We start from the raw sequence: 20310 nt of genomic DNA on the forward strand, positions 1-20310 counted from the left end.
ATAAAATTGTTTAGGTATGATACTCTCTGCATAAATCTTATGAGACTATCACTATATTCAGGGAATTACCGCTAGGAGATGTGCGAACCCTTTGAGCATGGGAGCTTGATTTCCCGATAGGCCCTCTGGTTTCGGCCTCAGTGAAAGCATCGGACCAATGGTCGATAGCTGTGGGCTGATATAGTCATATATTGCCTTACACCAATTATACCTACCTAAATTGGCAAAATCATCCGCGCAATCTATTATTGATTGTATTGGTAATCTAGATATACTGCTAGTAGTAGTAAATAAAACAGTAACAAAAAAATATAGTATTAATAATTGGCAAAACAGAGTATCGGATTCGACAGAGGGGTGTTGTTTGTTGAGGTTGATCATCTTGTTCTCTAGCTCCTTCTGTGTACACTCCACATTCTAGAAGTGTTGAAGAAATAATGGGGAGGTGGCTGCATGCTGTTGCAGATTTAGTTCAATGCCTTAGTCTGGGAGTCCCAGAATCAATGAAACATCTTTGCTAGTGATGCTAATCTCCTTATTATGAAAGATGAAGCATCTAGCTTGCACGTCCCAATTGTCAAACATATTTTGAATAAGGCTTCGGATATTTGTAATTTTAGGCATGACTATTGTCCAAGCAAATGGGGATCCATTGATTATCTCCATCTGTCAGTCGTTTATGTGGAGTGATGATATAAACCCCTTGAAGTGAGGGTAGTTGCTTTTCCAGTGCACTTTCTTGCGATATGCACAGGAAGCAGCAGTTCTTTGGCTTACCATTTTAATTCTGTAATTCAAAATACATGAAACTTTTATTTTTATACCATAATTACATACATTACAATGTCTATTATTTGTCTTAGGTAGTACAACGTGAATTGCATATTATACAACATATGTATTGATCACGTTATAGCAGTTAGGGTCAAGTAGCTGCTACAATAATAAGAAGACAATCTCGATGTAGGGTTTAATTACAACATATCAATAAATAGGGTTTACCTACATTGAAGCAGTTCAACTATAGTAGTTGCGACAGAAAAGATAAGCATCTCTTTTAAACCTTTGATTCTCTCAGAGTAAAACTCTCACTCATTATCGAACTAAAGACATTAAACCAAATTGTAGTAGCTAATGATGGTTCAAAACCCAAAAGATTCAACCTATCAAAGGAGGCGAAGCTTTGGATGAGAAACCCTACCACAGTACTTACGATGAAGGCGCAGCTTTAGTTGAGGTGCCAAATCATCGCGGTGAGGTTGATTCAGGAATACTCGGTGGGCCATCGATATACTATAAATGAATTTACTTCCAAATATTTGTCACATGGCGAGTATAAGGTTAAAACTTGGTCCGGTGAGGGTAAAAATGTAATTGGACACTATATATATATATATATATATATATATATATATATATATATATTATTTGCACAATATTTGTAAAAAGGGTAATTGGTAAAAAAAGGTTATTTGGATCATTATCTCTTACAACGTGTAGCAGCTTCTGACAACTAGTTGCTTCATCCTGCTGCATTTGTTTCTACAACGAAATGTAAGATACCTCATTTACTTGATCTATCTAAAAAACTGTGATTGCTATGATCAATTTTTGGTTAAAAATGCAGGTAGTTAACTGCACAAGGTGTAGCATGGCAGCAAAGCAAAGAGAAACAAAGGCGTTGTAGCAGTGGAAATATTTTTAATTTAATTTTTTAGCAAGTTTTTATACTGCTACAAAAATATGGTTTTTACAAAAACGACTAAATGAGTTAACTGCCCCAAGTTATGGCAGCTACATAGGGAGTTAGCTACTCGAAGGAGTAGCAGTTATGAGTCGAAGTAGCTGCTACAAGATAAAGCTGTTAATAGCCTGTTATATGGTGAAAGTAGCCACTCGGAAAGTGTAGCATGGTAACAAAAGCAAGGTGGAGCAGCAGCGAAAATATTTTTTAAATCATTTTTGTAGCATGTTGATACACTGCTACAAAAATATGGCTACTGGGTTAATTTCTATTGGAAAATAGGCCTACAAAAAAATGACTTACTGAGATAGCTGCTGCAAGGTGTAGAAGTTATGAGTATCTATATATATCCATTCGCAATATGTAGCAGGACAGCAAACCAAGGGCACTGAAGGCAGCGGAAAATGTGAGCAAAAATAATTTTCGAATCAAGTTGATATACACAATACGAAAAGTATGGCTACTGCGTTAATCTCTCTGCTAGAAAATAGGGGTGCGAGATAGACGACTTACGAAGTTAGCTGCTACAAGGTGTCGCAGCTACACGGAGAGTTAACTGCTGCACGTTGTAGTAGCTACCTCTCCGTGTAGCTGCTACACATTGTAGCAGTAAAGTAAAGTCCGAAGTAGAGCAGTCCGTTGTTGCGGCCGTCGGCCCAGCATAATTTCGTCGTAGCATAAATCCTTCCCACCATCTACAACGACCAATCGAAAATGAGCTGCTACAAGGACGGTTTCCTACAAAGTCATTGATGCAACGTTTAGAAGCAAAGCAACGGCGAGGTGATTGGGAAATACAATTATACAATTTTTGTAGGCTATAACGGTGTGGATTAACAAATTAAAATGGAGTGAGGTGGTAGGGTCTCACTATCAGCTTTGCGATTGAAGATGCCGGAGAAACTTTTCTGCCGAGAGGGCGAGGGACGAGTTTCAACGCAAACCGTTGAAGGATGGAGGGAGCGAGGGGGAGAGCGTGTAGCGAGGGAGATTTTAATACTACACTTTCCCACCGGGAGCGCGAGGTCGCCCGGACGCGGGACGCCGGACGCAGGATAGGGAGGTAGCAAGGGAGAGAGAGAGAGAGCAGCAAGGGAGAGGGAGGGAGCAAGGCAGAGAGAGAGGTGGGCGAGGAAGATTTTAGTTTGGGTAATTTCCGTGAAGGAACTTTTGAACAGAGTGGCAAAGGGAAGAGAGAATAAAAGGCATATTTTATTTGTGGGGAAACCGAGCAATATGAAAAGTCGTGCTGTTGGGTTAATCTCGGCTAGAAAATAGGGCTGCTAGAAAAATGACTTACGAAGTTAGCTGCAACAAGGTGTCACAGTTACACGGATAGTTAACTGCTGCACGTTGTAGTAGCTACCTCTCCGTGTAGCTGCTATACCTTGTAGCAGCAAAGTAAGGTCCAGAGTAGAGCAGGCGGTTGTTGCAGCCATCAGCCTTCCTCGTCATAGCATAAATCCTTCCGACTTGCGGTTGTTGCAGCCATCGGCCTTCCACGTCGTAGCATAAATCCTTCCGACCTTCTACAACGATCAATCCAAGATGAGCTGCTACAAGGATGGTTTCCTGTGAAGTAGTTGATGGAACGTTTAGAACTTCAACGGCGCGGTGCTTCTTTATACAATTATACAATTCTTGAAGGCTATAACGGTGTGGATACACAAATTAAATTGGAGTGAGGTGGTAGGAGCTCACAACAGCTGTGCGATTGAATACACTGGAGAAACTTTCCCGCCGGGAGCGAGAAAGGGGGAGCGAGGGATGAGTTTCGAGGGAGGACTTTGAAGGAGAGAGTGAGAGAGGGGGAGTGAGAGCGGCGAGGGAGATTTTAATATTAAACATCCACCAACGGGAGAGAGATGTTGGCTGGACACAGGACACCAGAGAGCGGGGAGGGAGACGATAGAAGCGAGGGGGAGAGAGAGATCGGCGAGTGACAAGAGGACCACCGGAGAGAGAGAATAGTACTAATATTTTATTTATAGGGAAACCGAGCTGGCAATGCCACGTCTGCGCATCACTCACGGTCACGCACAAAGCGTCGCCCAGCATATCAAATCTGTATATATATATATATATATATATATATATATATATATATATATATATATATATTATACATAATACTGATTCATTTCAATCGTGTTCATCATTCGTGTATGAGATCCTGTTTGAAAAATATTAAAGAGATGATGTGTTTGGTATGGTGGATTGATGGTTGATTGAAAGAAGATTTTTTAGTTATGAAAAAGTTTCCTTCTACTCCTACACACACGAAGATGAGCCAACAAAACATCAGCGCTTAAAAACCAGGGGGAGTCCTTGGCAAATACCCTCCGACGCTCAAGTCAGTATAAGTTCGGACGGATGAATGAAGAATAGTAGAGAAAGTATGTGCAACAGTAAAGTTGTAGATGCCCCGAGAACATACCTTCACCACGGAGAGGACTCTCCCTTTATATACCACTTTATATAACCTCCACAATCATGAGGTAGCAAAGTATATCAGAGTTTGTTAGATAAAGGGAAGTGCACAACCTAAGCAATGTATAATGATTATCCAAGGAATCTTCCTTTTACCTACATGTATACCTCTTTTATCATTTATACCTTATGTTATGACTGAGGTTGCTGAAGGAATATGCTACTACGAATGGTCCACTGATGGGAGACGCGATGGTTCTTGAAGAAGTTTTCAAAAGAATATTCTCTGACAAATAGTTGTTATTCTAAGAGGTTGATATAATTCTCTGATTATGCTATTGGCTGAACATATCCAGACCGACCTATAAGGTCGACAGTGTTTATGCATGCCCTCACATTAAGCTGCCTTATTATATATTGAAGGCTATGTAGAAATTTGTTCGGGAAATAATATGGTGCCCTAGGCGTATAGGAAATCTAGCTGGTAACTTATGTGTGTTATAGATCCGTCCGGGCAGCAATATGGAGATAAGCATCTTAGGCCCAGTCAGTCTTTTGTCCGGTCGGGTGTATAACAGACTTCTAGAGAAATGAGATTGTGTTATGAGAGGCTCAGTCTGTATTTTGTGGTATTTTGAGCCAAAGTGCCATAGGCCCTGCCATCTCTTTACCTCGTCGGTATATAATAACTTGTAGGTAAAGTGTACTTGACATTCTGACTGGACTTATAAAGTTATCTTACACTTAGGCGTAGAAGAGAAGAGTATAGAGTCATATAAACCCGTTCCATTCTATTATTGAACAAATACCCATAGGGCTGACAAGTAATCAGATCGAATGGGCGTATGTAGAGATGCTCCTAAGGATGAATACGAGGTGGGTCGGTCATTCTGGCTAGTCCATAAGGGCGACCATCCTTAAACTCGATCAACTATTGAGTTACCGAGCACACTATATCTTTAGTTCAAGGGTAAATCACTAAACCTCTTATGTTTGATCGACTTAAGGGTCGATCTCCCTTTTCCTGCATGACTTGGATTCCAACCTGGCCGATTAGGCAAGCCTTAGTGCTGGGCAGCCAAACAAAGCTAGATGGAGAGGTGTTCTCCTTCATTGACCTTGATTATCATGTCTCCTTGACTTTAACCGTCATGTCATCTCTTAGGCCGACTTATTATAAGACGAATTAATATGCTTATCTACAAAAGATTAATATGCAGTGAAAAATGTAAATGAAATAATATAAACAAAACACAATCATGAACCTTTTTGGCATTATTCCTGTGATCTAGTTTGTCAATTTTCTATGGTGGGTAATTTTAAGAAACATGTTTCCTGGCTTTCCACAGTTAATGTCTGATATTTTGATTATTCATAGTAGTAATAATAATTCTCTGTTATGGTTACGATTACGGTTATGGTTAACTAATAAAATCCATTATCATATTTTTCCAACATTTAAAACTTTTCAAATTATTTGATATCCTTGATAGTAATCCTCTTCCAGCTTATATTCAGCCTATATGACTGGCTCTAGTGCAGTTAATTGCATTTGAGGTTTATAATTGGGCATGATCCACAAACGCCCTATAACCCACAATTCACAAGATCCAATAACTTATTAGAGTGCATTTGGTTCAAGTTATCATGTATAACCTTGGTTATGTGATTACCAGGTGAAGATGGAGGCTTGCAATAAGGACGTTTTCGCTTGGTCCCCTGAAGAGCTGCCTGGACTCAAGCCTGAGGTGGCTGAGCACAGATTACACCTTCTGCCTGATTCCCGATCAGTCAAGTAGAAGAAGAGGAATTTCTCGGCCAAGCAAAATAAGATCATCCGAGCTGTGGTCGATCAGCTTCGGAGAGCTGGTCACATTAGAGAGGTACAATTCCTATCCTGGCTCTCTAATGTGTTCCTAGTAGTTAAACCCAACAATAAATAGAGAGTTTGCTTAGACTTTCGGGATCTCAACTACGCAGTCCTAAAGACTGCTACCTATTGCCCAGGATTGATCAAATGGTGGACTCGACCTCAGGTTGTGAAAGAATTTGCATGCTTGACGCTTATCAAGGATACCACCAGAACCCGTTGGTGCAAGAAGATTAGGAGAAGGTTAGCTTCATCATGGCATATGGTACCTTCTCCGGGCCTTCAGGATAGAGTAGTTCCTCCCAAGGGATGAGTTCCCCTGCTGTAGGCAAAGGATCCTCTTGAATGACGTGGATCCTGCCATCCTGGGTTCGTTGAGCCTTGCCAGCCTCCACCTTCACCATGTCAATGTAATACATGCGAGACACCAACTGCTCACCTTTAACCTCCCCGACCTGGTCTCCCATAGGGAATTTGTTCTTCTGATGAAAAGTGGAGACTGTCTCCCGGAACTCGTGCAGTGCCGGTCTCCCTAAGATGAGGTTGTACGAGGACGGCGAATCCACCACTATGAAGGTGCTCCTATGCGTCCTCACCAAGGGCTTGCTACCCAAAGATATGACTAGCTTAATCTAGCCCATGAGTCATACTTCATTGCCGGTGAAACCATACAAAGAAGTAGCTATAGGCTGGAGTTCACCAGCGTCGATTTGCATGCTCTCGAATGCGCTCTAGAACAACATATTGACAGAGCTTCCGGTATCTACGAAAACTCTGGCAATGTGACTGTTGGTGATGACAGCCTTGATTATTATGGTGTCATCATGAGGTAGCTCCAGCTCCTCTAGGTCTTGTGGTCCAAAGCTGATGAAGGGCCCTGTGGCTTGCTCCTGGCTGCACCCTATAGCGTGTATTTCTAAACGTCACTCATGAGGCCTCCGAGCCTGGGTGGAGTCTCCATTTGTGGCCCCCCCCCAGAGATCATGCCAATCTCACGGATGGTCGCATTTCCCCTGTTCTTCTCTTCTCGTGCTTCCCCGGGCTCCTGGTTCCGACCGGGCTGCTGATTTTCTTATCCCGTATTGTCGGGCTGAGGTCTACCAGACTGACCTACCCCAAACTGTTGCCACACGTGGAGCTGGCTTGGGATCCTGACCGGGAGTAAAGGGCAGTCGGGCATCTCGGGTGCGAGGACGTGGTTGAGTTGGTGGTTGGGGCGGCCTCTTCTTTGGCTTATTGGCGGGAGTAAGAGCCTTGTCTACTTTGCATCGTGCATCCTGAGCCTCCTCCATGTTAGTATAACTGGCGGCCTTCTCTTGCATTTCATCGAAGTTCTTCACGGGGTCTCGGATGAGATCTTGGAAGAACTCCCCCTCTACCAGTCCATAAGAGAAGGTACTCATCAGTATTTCAGAGGTAGCATAGAGGGCGTCCTGAGCCACTTGGTTGAAGCGCTTGATATAACTTCGCAAGGGCTCGGCCGACCCTTACTTGAGGGCAAAGAGACAGTGGTCTATTTTCTGGTACTTCCTGTTGCCGGCGAACTGGCGCAGGAAGACAGTTTTAAAATCATGAAAACAAGTGATGGACCCATTCGACAATTCATCAAACCATTTCTGTTCCTATACAAATAGAGTATTTAGGAACGCTCGACACTTAATAGCGTCCTGTAATGATGTAACAATGCCACATTCTAGAACTTGCGGAGATGGTGTTCCAGATCCTTACTGCCATCGTACTCTCCAATGGGCGGGGGCTTGTATCCCTTCGGTAGTTTCTCTTCTAGTACCCTTAAAGAGAAGGGCACTTGCTCATCAGGTTCCCCCAGGCTCCTCCCGGAGGACAATAACCTTCCCCTTCTTTGAGTCCCGAGGCAGGGAGCTTTCCGCCATAGAGGCCCGTGGTTGCCCTTTTTTGTTATAACAGTCCGGGCCCTTGTGATAATATTCTAGGCTAGGTTCCCGATAGAAAGACAGGGGGAACTCCTTGGGATGTTTCCTCTTAGACCCTCTATCCGAGACATGAGTCGGGTCCTTAGAAACTACCGGCATTTTTTACGATCTCGAAGCAGTGGTTTGTTTTTTGGAAGCCGCTCGCCTCTTGGCTTCCTTGAACAGCTCGTACTCCCCCGCTGGCATGGTCACGTTGATCCATCAGGTGTCCTCTATCTTCACATTCCAGAACAAGTGAAGAAGTTCCCAAAAATGGCGCTAAATTGATCCTGTCCGGAATCTGAGTCAGATGAAGGTCAGGTGAGTTGTTGCTGGCATTGACGGAGGGGCGACTAGGATACCTTTTTCATATGCTCTCTCAAGAATGGACTCCCACGTGGTACTGACGGGCGATGATTCTTCATCCGACTATACCTGAGCTATGTGCACACTCAGACGAGCACACAGGTGTTAGAGACAAAAAATCAGGGAAAAGTCCCCGAGCCGGCCCTCCAACGCTCAAGTCAGGTATTTTTTTCCTCAGAAGAATAGTGTATGAAGCAGAAAGAAAGTAGAAGACAAGTGCGAATGTGCGAGAGCGCGCCCTTGTGTAAGGGAGAGGACCTTCATTTTTATATGACAATACATACCATCTAGAGCCTAACTGATGTTAGAGAATGTCGGGTGTCAGGACTTGTTGGGTGATGGAGGACATGTGGCATCCTCTTGTGGACTGAAGGATGGTTCCATTCGAAGGTGACTGTAGACCGTTAGAATATTCACTAACATTTCATAATTATTCCCTAACAGATAGTTACGATTCCCTGATATTGTTGTCGCGTAACACCTTCTGTCCCAATCGGGTATAGATAGGGAAGCTCAGGATGATCAGTTAGGTATACCATCTAGCCTAAACTATGGGGAGCCAAGAGTTGTAGAGAGCTCGTCTAAGAGCCGATTGGGAGTCGACTGCCCGGGAGTTAGTTTACTGAGTGCACTAGGCCCCGGAACAACCAGGTCATGAAACCCCAACCGGTCAAAGCAAGGTCAGTTGCCACCCCGTCTGTCTACTCAGGTGTCCCAGAACTGGGGTACCGATTTGTGAGAACTTGATCGGGAATTAGGTGGCTGACGTCGTCACCTGGTCTGACTTCCTCTTTCCATACCTGTTGACTATCACATCCCCTTGACTTTTGACTGCCACACCTTATCGGACCCCATCATCATGCACCGTATCACCCTCTATTACAAAACTAACCATACATTTTTTTTTTTCCAGTTTTTATGTTTTTTTTATTTTTTATTATTTTTTTACGCTTTTTATGGGGTTTTTTACTTTTCTTTTTCCTTTTTTTTTAAAAATTTTTTATGTTTTTTTTATTTTTTATGTATTTTAATGTTGTTTTTATTTTTTTATATTTTTTTTACATTTTTACATTTTTTATTTTTTATTTTTTAAAATTTTTTAATGTTTTTTACGCTTTTTTAGTTTTTTATGTCTTTTTCTTTTTTTTAAATTTTTTTATTTTTTTTTTATATTTTTCATCTTTTTCTCTTATCGGAGGGTATTTTTATTAAAAAAAATTTGTTAACTCTGGAATCAAGAAAAACCTTAGTGTTCCGAGGTTTTCCGATTTCAGATTGCATGCCCTTTTGCTGATATGTCAAGCGTAGAATATTACTCAGGAATCATCGTTTACCGAAACCAAATAATATTTTCATTGATAACCTTGAATGGATAACTAAAGTTATTAATCATTTCATCAAGGAATACATGGCATTTTTGAATGTAAAATTTTTGCATAAGGCTAAGTCCAAAATGTGGTTACAAGATGAGCATAACCGAACGTTTATTAACTGGTTATGTGATTGTGTAAGTTTCATAAGTAATGAAATATAGGTTTTTTTTTCAAAGTTGAGTTCAAATTTTATCACATTGTTAAATATAGGTTGCAAGTGTAGTAGGGCATTCCACTCATCAAATATCAGAAAGATTGAAGTGGATAGCATATGGACCTAGCAATCAAGTGTTAAAGTACTCTAGTTATTTGACTGATGGAGTTACTTATCAAACAAAAGAGCACGAAGATATATGAATTGTTCAAGACTCCGGAGTAAGCTTAGTCACAAAGACAATGCAACTTGTGAGTGCAAAGGACAAAAATCCAGCTTATCAAATATGATTTTTTTATGGGGTTATTCAAGAAATGTGGGAACTTGATTACCAAAATTTCAAGTTCAAATATTTATATGTAATTGAGTTGAGAATAATAATGATATTAAAGTTGATGATCTTGGTTTCATGTTAGTAAACCTCAAGAGAATTAGATTCAAATCTGACTCTTTTATCATGGCTAGTCAAGCAAAGTGGGTATTTTACATTGAAGATCCTCAAGATGCTACATGGCATGTTGTACTTGCAACTCTTACCAGGGAGTACATTGAATATATAAATGGTGATGAGTTGGAAATGTTGAAATCCACTATCAATGCTATACAAGAGAGTTTCTATCAATGGGTGCTCACGAAATATATGAAAATGAACCTCCATGAATTCATGAAGATTGTGATGGGACTTGGGTTGACAATAATTAAATGCAATCCTACATGGCATGTACCACCATCATAAGTTTCTAATCTATTAGCTATTGTTCATTAGTTGTAAATGAAGTTTATTTATTTATTTGTATTGGGATAGATTTTATTTGACATGAGACATGCTCCTTCTTGTGTGATTGTGATTCTTGTATGAGTAGCATTTTGAAAGACATTGATGTATGTAGCAAATAGAAAACTATTAGAATTTAGTTACCTAGAGATAATCAATTATAACCATACATTCCTCTACTATCCTTAATGATCCTGTCTAAAATCTACGAAGACGTGCGCTGGCTCCAGTGAACAATGCTCCTTGTTGAAGATAACCTCCTGAAGATTTGGAAGAAGCCCTCCACAACCCTACGCACAGCAAGATAATCCAACAAAGAGTTAGTGACCTAGGATTGGGGTGGGGATACCTGGCTAGGCCCTCCAACACTCAAGTCATTTCTCACTCAAAGGTGGAAGAAAGGAAGAAGAAGAAGCACAGTAACTGAAGTGAAACAGAGTTTAAATGCTAAAACTTGCGTACCTTGCCAACGGAGAGGATTTCCCTTTTTATACTACCTCATGTGACATCTTCTATACTTCATGTGACTTGAAACAGAGTATAAAGTTGTCCTCGGTTCATTGGGGTTTGTTAGGAGATGAAGTCATCTTCTATACTTCATGTAATAATTCTTTAAGGAATCTTTTCTGTACCTCAGATGTACCTGTTTTATCATTTATGACTTGTATTTATAATGGGGACACGTCATTATAATTGAAGAAGCTTCTAGAAGTATTTCTCCTAAGACTGTATTTCCTTTGACCTCCTTACACTATTTTGATCATGCACTATCTGTCTTATACCCGCTGAGGATTTTGTAATCACTACCCCTTTCTTTCCCTTTTATTTCCAAGATAATAGGTAGAGGATGTGTTTTGTTACTTAGAGATCCTGGATGCCAGTCCCACATTACACTCGAGATCATGTTTTCTATGTTATGTCTTATTACTTTATATTTGCACTTGATTTTGTTTATGAATTTTAGTCTTGTGGTGTATTCTTTATTTGGTTGTGATATTTGTTGTGTTAAACCTTGTCAGCATGTAGTCACTTTTAACTTTCATGTTGTGAGCAGATTGTGTGAATCCCTCTTTTGTGTAGTTATTTTATGTCTTCCACTATGTATTTATTTCTAATTTGTAGATTTATATTATGTTGTATCAAATATTATCACAAGGGGGTACCGTTTGTTCTATCGAACAAGTACAACTCTGGGGTGTGACAATTTATTGATATTAGAGCCACATGTTGTGAAGCCTACAATCCGCAAGTGCATGGTTATTGTCAAATAATAAAATACCGATCTCATAGGGGATGTTGATTAAGTACTGGTTAACTTCACACAATGAATTATCTAGACAACCAAAATATGGTTTACAAACTAGGAAGAGAGAGAGAGAGAGAGAGAGAGAGAGAGAGAGAGAGGGAGGGAGCGTGAGTGAAGGTGAAGTTGGATTTGGAGGGATTCTTGGAGTTCTGTTTCACTATGTTACTAGTTAATGTCCTTATGCATTGTTTATCTCCTTACCTCCATCCTTATGTACATGTAGGAAGTCTAACTAAATACCGACACTACCTCCAAAATGGTCATGTCAAAGTGCTACCCCTATTAGTATCCGATGCCACTAAGTAGAAGAGGTAACTGTTAGCGATTCAAGCCGCAAAAATAGCTTTTTGTGTTACGAAAACCCCGAATCCTAGCCATGGATCCGTGCGAAGATATATTTAGAATTAAATCATGTACATGTTTCTTCCCTAGATCTACATTAGATCTGCATGAAAAGAGAGTTACCCTTGTAGCGAAGCCCTTCGCTTATCCCGCTCGTCCAATAGTTGCCGGATTTCGTAGGGTGTCAAGTGTACACCCCTCTATATGTATCCACACGGACAAATGGTGGAGAAAAACCACTTGGAGTGTGCTAGCAATCTTGGATGGCTCGGCAATGGAGGATGAGAGGGAGAGTAGAGAAGAGAGGAGGAAGAAGAAGACTTGAATTCCAACTTGAATTCCACTTAATGTGGCCGACCACCTTATGAGAGGTTATATACCTCTATGTAATACCAAGAGTAATGGCTCCTAATCTTCCTCATGAGGTGGCACACACTTGATGTTGCCTTGATGATATGGACCATCATCATTAGCCGGCCCCCATGCCATGTCACAATGAAGTGGCATTTGGTCAAGTCAAACTTGACTCTTCATCTTCCCTATCAAGTCAAGTCAAACTTGACTTCTTATCTCCCATGTTTGATCAAATCCAACCTTTGATTCAAGTCAATTTAATTTAGTGAATCTCTATCCATTAAATTAAATTGATTCAATGAGTCATAATCAAAATTAGACTCATTAGACACATGAATCAAATTGATTCCAACTCAATTAGTCTAATTTGGATTACTCTTAATCCAATTTGGTTCATCATATGAACCTAATCCTCTTGGTCCATCATATGAACCTAATCTCCATCTAATTGACTTTGTGTGTGACCCTATAGGTTCTTGTAACATTGGCAATGCTCCTAAACCCATTAGAAGCATAAGTAATGAGCGGTATCTAGCAACACATCATTACTACCCAAGTTACAAGAATGTTGAGATACAACATCACCTTTGTGACTACTAATTGTGACTCTCACAATATATGACAATGTCCTTCTATCCTTGACATCTAAATTGATCAAATGAGGCATAGACCGTGTCATCCTCTAATTAATTTATATCTTGAACTCCAAGTAAATTCACTCTAATCAAATGAGCTCAATATCTCATATTGATTCATTTGGGCATGACCATGCACTTAGTGGTCTCACTCTATCAAGAATCATGATGTCTCTCTCGTCATATAGGAGGGATAGATCCCATCTACATCACTAACATCCCTCCACATAATTTGTTACATATCCAGTAGTCGTCTTTATAGTCCACCCATTTACGGGTGACGTTTGACGAAGCTAAAGTATGCAACTCCTTATGAAGGGAACCATGGTGACTTCAGGTCCAAGGACCTATAGTCATACTAATAGTCACATGAGAAAGTATATGACACTCATATAATGATCCATGATTCTTTCTCATGGCGGGTCATTCAGTATACATTCTCCAATGCATACCCATGTGTCAACTTGATATCTCTATATCCATGACTTGTGAGATCAAGTCATCGAGTTGACTTACATGCTAGTCTCATCACATTAACATTGTCCCTGAATGTTAATACTTGACTAGGAATGATTAAGATGTAACGACCCAATTTTCCTTATTTTGAGTTCCAAATGTCCATAAAAATATTTGGAAATACTTTTAAAATATTCTAGAGATTTTTAGGAATTTTTAGAGTATTTTTATGTAATTTTTGGAGGTCGTTTAGTAGGGTTATAAAAAGAAAGAAATTTTGATAAAAAACGTTGAAGGTGAGATTCGAACCCACGACCTCGGGTCGGACTGACCCAAGCAAAACCGGCCCAACCAGCTGCGCTACGCTCGTTTTGTTAATCATATATGGAGCGATATATATTTAAGTAATAGTTAGGAACAGTAAAATAATAGGAAATAAAATGGTTGCAGCTGGGATTCGATCCCTCGAGTTGGGCTTTAAGCAGAACGCAGCCCACCAACAGACCAGCCGCGGGTTTGTTAATAAAACCCGAATCAAGTTGTATTTAAGCAATAGTTAGTTAACAGAATATTAAAGTTATAAGAAGAGAACTTAGGTTTTCCCCGTGACAAAATCTTCTCCTCTTCTCACGCGACGGCGCATCTCTCCACGGGGGAAATCGCAGCGAGCAAAGCTAGGGCATTGCGGTGGCCGACAAGCACTCTTCTCCGAGAGGTCATCACACCACTGTGCTCCTCTCGTCAAGAAGAGGCGCGAGCACAAGAAGAAGCCGAGTATTTCAAGCCTCCGAGCCCTAGATCTTCTTCCTCTCCTTCGGTTGTAAGTCCAAGCAAATCCCGGTGAGTTGCTTCTCACCTGCAGTAGGAGTTGTTTCGAGCTTTGATTCGTTTTCATGGCTTTCGGATTCTTGTTTCCTTTTGGATTTCGAAGCAAGTTTAAGGGGTTTTGTTTTTGATGCTTACTGCCATGAACCCTAAAGAAAGATTAGATAGATTGTTGATGTTCTAAGGCGGGTTCGAAGATGTTTTACCTGTGACTTCAGAGATGTTTGATGTGCCCTGTAGTGGAATTGCCGTGAACCTTGCGTGGATGCAACTCGATGTTGCTCGGCTTCTGTGAGTAGTTGTGGTTTTGTGTGGAGGCAATCTGATGCTATTTCTGTTACTACGAATAGATGTGGGTTCCTTGTTTTGCTCTTTAATTAAGCTGGGATGACAGTTGTCTTGGTTCTCCTTAAAGTTTCTAGAATTTATGAATAGATTCTTTAATGATCAGATTTTCAATTTGTTGATAAATCAATTTAGCCATCATGCCATCAAAATTAAGCAATTATAGAGCATACTTAAAAATAGCTCCCTGTTTGAGCTCAGTAATTGCTGTGTTTTGCCGCCTCACAGAAATTATAGTGAGTACATTGCAAGAAGGTATTAATTCGTATTTTGCTTCCTAGCAATTGTGTGGTTGATGCATCTAAAGGTATTAACCCATATTTTGCTTGAGGAATTGCAACACTAATGGATTGTGTCCAGTTATCCATTCATCATAACAATTATACCTTTTAGAGACTTATGGGTAGTTGTAAGTAAAGCAAGATTAAGTTTTAAAGGTTAAAGGTTAAGAATTAAAGGTTAGAGATTTATTTGGAAGTGCATGTTTGCTAGTTGAGAATTAAAGGTTAACTGTTATCCTTACTTCAATTGATATGAACGGTGCATGTTTGCAATTATGAAAGTGCTTTAGTTTAGTTTATGTAGCTTTGCATTGTTCCGGATTAATGTAGATGGTAAGGTTCAGATTGTTCTTGCTATAACATCATGTTTCGGTCAAATCAAAAGTGCATGTTTTCAACCATGTTAATGCTCAAAGTAAAAGATAGATTTTTATCAGGCATTGTAATGCAGATTTAGTTTAGTTCTTTAGCAAATGCAGATTTCATTTATGCTATTTGAATATGCATGAGCAGATTTTTATTGAGTTTATATGCAGAATTTTATTAGCACAATATGCAGATGAGCAATTCTATTTTGATAGTATGCAGATTTTAGATAAGCATAGTATGCAGATTTTTGTTAAGCTTTGCATGCAGATTTATGTTAAGCGTTGTATACAGATTTTCAGTACGTAGGGTGTGTTCTAGTGCACACCAAGTGCTTGATAAAATGCTTAGCTCAATATAATGCTACAGTAGGCATTTTAATAGCTTAGTTAATGCAGTAGAAGCATTTAAAATAACTTATTTAGTCTTGCTTCAGCTTATATGGGACTACGGTCCAATGGGTGGGCTCCCACAGTCGCCTCTAGGTTCAGATAACCTAGTTCTAGGTTCAGATAACCTAGTTCTAGGTTCAGATAACCTAGTTAAAGCAAGGTAAGAAAATTAGCTATGAAATCAGTATTTTATTTTCAGCAGTGGCACTGTACTGGATTAGATATCCATTGGGTTGGGCTCCCACAGTCGTCCCTAGGTTTAGATAACCTAGTAAACCCTACTAGACTCGGAACTTGCAATCCTGGGTTTAGTTAGGGATGCGCGCACAGCAAGTACAGTTGCCGGGCCCATCAGCAGCATGATTATTATTTTAATCTATTATGTAAATAGTTTTCAAAACTTCACAAATTAGTTATGTGAATACAAGTTAGACTCAGTTTAGCATTAATTAGTTTAGCTTAGATAGCAATTCAGTTTCTTATTGATACACATGATAGTTCTATGATTGGCTTTACATGTTAGTTCTTCAGTTAGTTTCTTCGCTACTTATGAGCATGATTAGTTGTACATGTTTAGTATTTCAGTCAGTATGATTCCTTTATTGGTTTAGGAGCATGATTAGCTATACATGTTTAGTATTTCAGTTAGCATGATTCCTTTATTGGTTTATGAGCATGATTAGCTATACATGTTTAGTATTTCAGTTAGTATGATTCCTTTATTGATTTATGAGCATGATTAGCTGTACATGTTTAGTATTTCAGTTAGCATGATTCCTTTGCTATTTATGAGCATGAGTAGCTATACATGTTAGTTTTTCAGTTAGTTGATTTCTTTGCTATTTATGAGCATGAGTAGCTTTGCATGTTAGCATTCAGTTTTAGCATGTTTTTATTTATATACATGCATATCGAGTTTTTGTGAGTAGGATAGCGCTCACTAAGCTTTTAGCTTATAGATACTATTTTCCTCCTACTGCAGATAAAGGAAAAGGAAAAGTATAAGAAGGAAGGCGACAAGGAGATGCTGTGACAGTGTGTGTGATGCCAGGACTAAGGAGAGATCCAGGGTTCGCTAGCGAATTTTCAGGACCTACCTATTTAGAGTTTTAGTTTATGTTATTATGAAGTTGAGATTGTAATTGAGTTATTCCGCACTTGTAGCTTGTATGTCCTATCGTTGGAGTTCTATCTGTTTATTATTGCTAGAGTAGTTTCATTCTTCTTATTGAGTTATTATACTGCGTGGTTGAGTGATTATATGTTCCAGCCGCCTGTGGCTGAGTATATATTATTTGTATTGTTGATTTGGTCACCGGTACAGAGGAGACTCTGTCGAAATTTTTCGGTAGGGTTTCCATGTGATTTTCTAATCATACCGGTTAAGTAGAGTTAGTAGTCAAGTAACGGTCATCCTTAGAGTGTAGTAGTAGTAAGAAGGGTGGTCGTTACATAAGAGTAGTGTTCTCTATATCATGTCACTATCAATTCAACCAATCGATTGATATAGATAAGAAGCTGCTACTCAAGGACGCTATTATACTTAGTTATTTGGCACCAATACAAGTAAGTATAATAACCATAAAGAATCCCTTTATAAGTATATAGGAATATGATACATCTAGTCCATACAACAATCATCATATGATTGGCTCTAGGGCTCTAACTAACAATCTCCCACTAGAACTAGTGCCAATCAGTGTAGGGTCTAAGGCCCAATGACCTAGTGTGATGATCATGCTTCCTCTGTGCCAAAGCCTTGGTCAAGGGATCAGCGACGTTAGCCTTTGTAGGTACTCTGCAAATCTTCACATCTCCTCTATCGATGATCTCTCGAATGAGATGGAAGCGTCATAGTATGTGTTTGGTCTGCTGGTCTGAGCGAGTTTCCTTAGCCTGTGCAATTGCTCCATTGTTGCCACAGTAGAGCTCTATAGGACCGGCTATGCTAGGAACCACCCCAAACTCAGTAATGAACTTATGGATCTGAACTGTCTCCTTTGTTGCTTCTGATGCAGTAATATACTCGGCCTCTATTGTAGAATCAGCAACTTTCTCCTACTTCGAACTCTTCCAGCTCACAGTAGCACTATTCAAGTAAAACACGAACCCAAACTGCGATCTATAATCATTCTGGTCAGTTTGGAAGCTGGCATCACTGTAACCCTTTACAGCTAACTCGTCATCTCCTCCAAATATCAAGAAATAGTCTTTTTTCCTACTCAGGTACTTAAGAATATTTTTGACCGCTATCCAGTGACGTTCACCTAGATCTGACTGGTATCTGCTCGTCATGCTCAAAGCATATGAAACATCAGGACGAGTACATACATGGCGTACCTGATAGATCCTATGGCTGAGGCATAAGGGATCTTATCCATGCGTTCTCCTCTCTAGAAGAGGGACTTTGAGTCTTCGAAAGACTCACACCATGTGACATCGGCAGAAATCCTTTATTGGAATTCTGCATGGCAAACCGTAGTATTACCGTGTCAATATATGTACTTTGACTTAGGCCAAGCAATCTTTTAGATCTATCTTTATAGATCTTTATACCTAGAATACAGGCTACTTCACCTAAGTCCTTCATTGAGAAATAATTCCCTAGCCAAATCTTTACAGACTGCAGCAAAGGGATGTCATTTCCAATGAGTAGTATGTCATCTACATATAATACAAGGAAGACAACTGTGTTCCCAACAACCTTCTTGTAGACACAGGGCTCATCTTCATTTTTGATGAAACCAAACTGTTTGATCGCATCATCGAATCGAAGATTCCAGCTCTGAGAAGCTTGCTTTAGTCCATAAATGAACTTATGCAGCTTGCATACTCTGCCAGTATACTGTGGATCTACAAAACCCTCAGGTTGTGTCATGTACACATCCTCGAGTACGTTTCCATTCAGAAATACAGTTTTGACATCCATCTACCAGATCTCATAATCGTGGTATGCTGCAATAGCAAGCATGATCCGAATGGACTTAAAGATCGCTACTGGAGAAAAGGTTTCATCACAGTCAATACCATGAATTTGCTTGAAACCTTTTGCTACCAAGCGACCCTTATAGGTAATAAGTCCATCCATGTCAGTCTTTCCCTTAAGACCCACTTACACCCAATGGGTTTGACGCCTTCAGGTGGATCAACCAAAGTCCATACTTAGTTGGTGTATATGGATTCCATCTCGGATCTCATGGCCTCTAGCCATGACTTAGAATCTGGTCTCATCTCAGCTTCCTGATAGGAGATAGGCTCATTCTCAATGAGCACAACGTCATCATGGTCAGACAAGAGAAATGAGTATCTCTTAGGCTGACGACGTACCCTATCAGACCTGCGAAGAGGTAGGTCTACTTGAAATGGTTGTTGTTCCTCAACTCCTTGTGGAAGAATCTCATCGTCCACAACATTTTGTGATTCCAGTTCAACTTCCATCAAAGCTTCAGTGCTATGATCCATATCTTGAACTTCTTCAAGATCGAACGTACTCCTACTAATTTTTCTAGAAACAAAGCCCCTTTCTAGAAATACCCCAGTCTTAGCCACAAACACTTTGTGTTGACTGGGAATATAGAAGTAATATCCCATCGTTTCCTTGGGATATCCTATAAAATAACACTTATCGGATTTGGGTCCTAGTTTGTCCGAGACTTGATGTCGAACATAAGCCTCACAACCCTAAATCCTCATAAAAGACATCTGGACATCTCTCCCAGTCCATATCCTATATGGTGTCTTTATCACAGCCTTGGATGGAACAAGGTTAAGTGTGAAGGCTGCTGTCTCTAGAGCATATCCCCAAAAAGACATAGGAAGATCTGTGCGACTCATCATAGACCGTACCATATCTAGTAAGGTATGATTCCTCCTTTCGGATACACCATTCCACTGTGGTGTTCCAGGAGGAGTGAGTTGGGATAGAATCCCATACTCATCTAGATAGTCACGAAACTCATGACTAAGGTATTCACCACCTCGATCTGATTGAAGTATCTTAATACTCTTGCCTAGCTGGTTTTGTACTTCATTCTTGAATTCTTTGAACTTTTCAAAGGATTGTGATTTATGTGTCATGAGATACACGTAACCATATCTACTGAAGTAATCAGTAAATGTAATGAAGTACCTATAACCACCTCTGGCAGCGACATTGAAAGGGCCACATACATCACTATGTATAAGTCCTAACAAGTCAGTCGCTCTTTCGCTGTGTCCACTAAAGGGAGTGTTGGTCATCTTGCCTAGTAGGCATGACTCGCATGTCTCATATGATTCAAAATCAAATCAGTCCAGCAAACCATCTTTATGGAGCTGGGATAAGTGATTCTCATTTATATGATGTAAGCGGCAATGTCAGAGATA

At 40.0% G+C, this 20310-nt stretch overlaps 1 long non-coding RNA gene across 1 annotated transcript; it reads left to right on the plus strand.

Moving 5' to 3' along the window:
- Window positions 1-14439: 14439 nt before the first annotated feature.
- Window positions 14440-17147, plus strand: LOC122024171. Its single transcript, XR_006123352.1, has 2 exons — window positions 14440-14576; window positions 16928-17147. It is a non-coding gene; the product is annotated as an uncharacterized LOC122024171 (long non-coding RNA).
- The last annotated feature ends 3163 nt before the right edge of the window (window positions 17148-20310 follow it).

Source organism: Zingiber officinale, chromosome 9B (genome assembly GCF_018446385.1).
Source record: "Zingiber officinale cultivar Zhangliang chromosome 9B, Zo_v1.1, whole genome shotgun sequence".
In the NCBI taxonomy this organism is placed as follows: domain Eukaryota; kingdom Viridiplantae; phylum Streptophyta; class Magnoliopsida; order Zingiberales; family Zingiberaceae; genus Zingiber; species Zingiber officinale.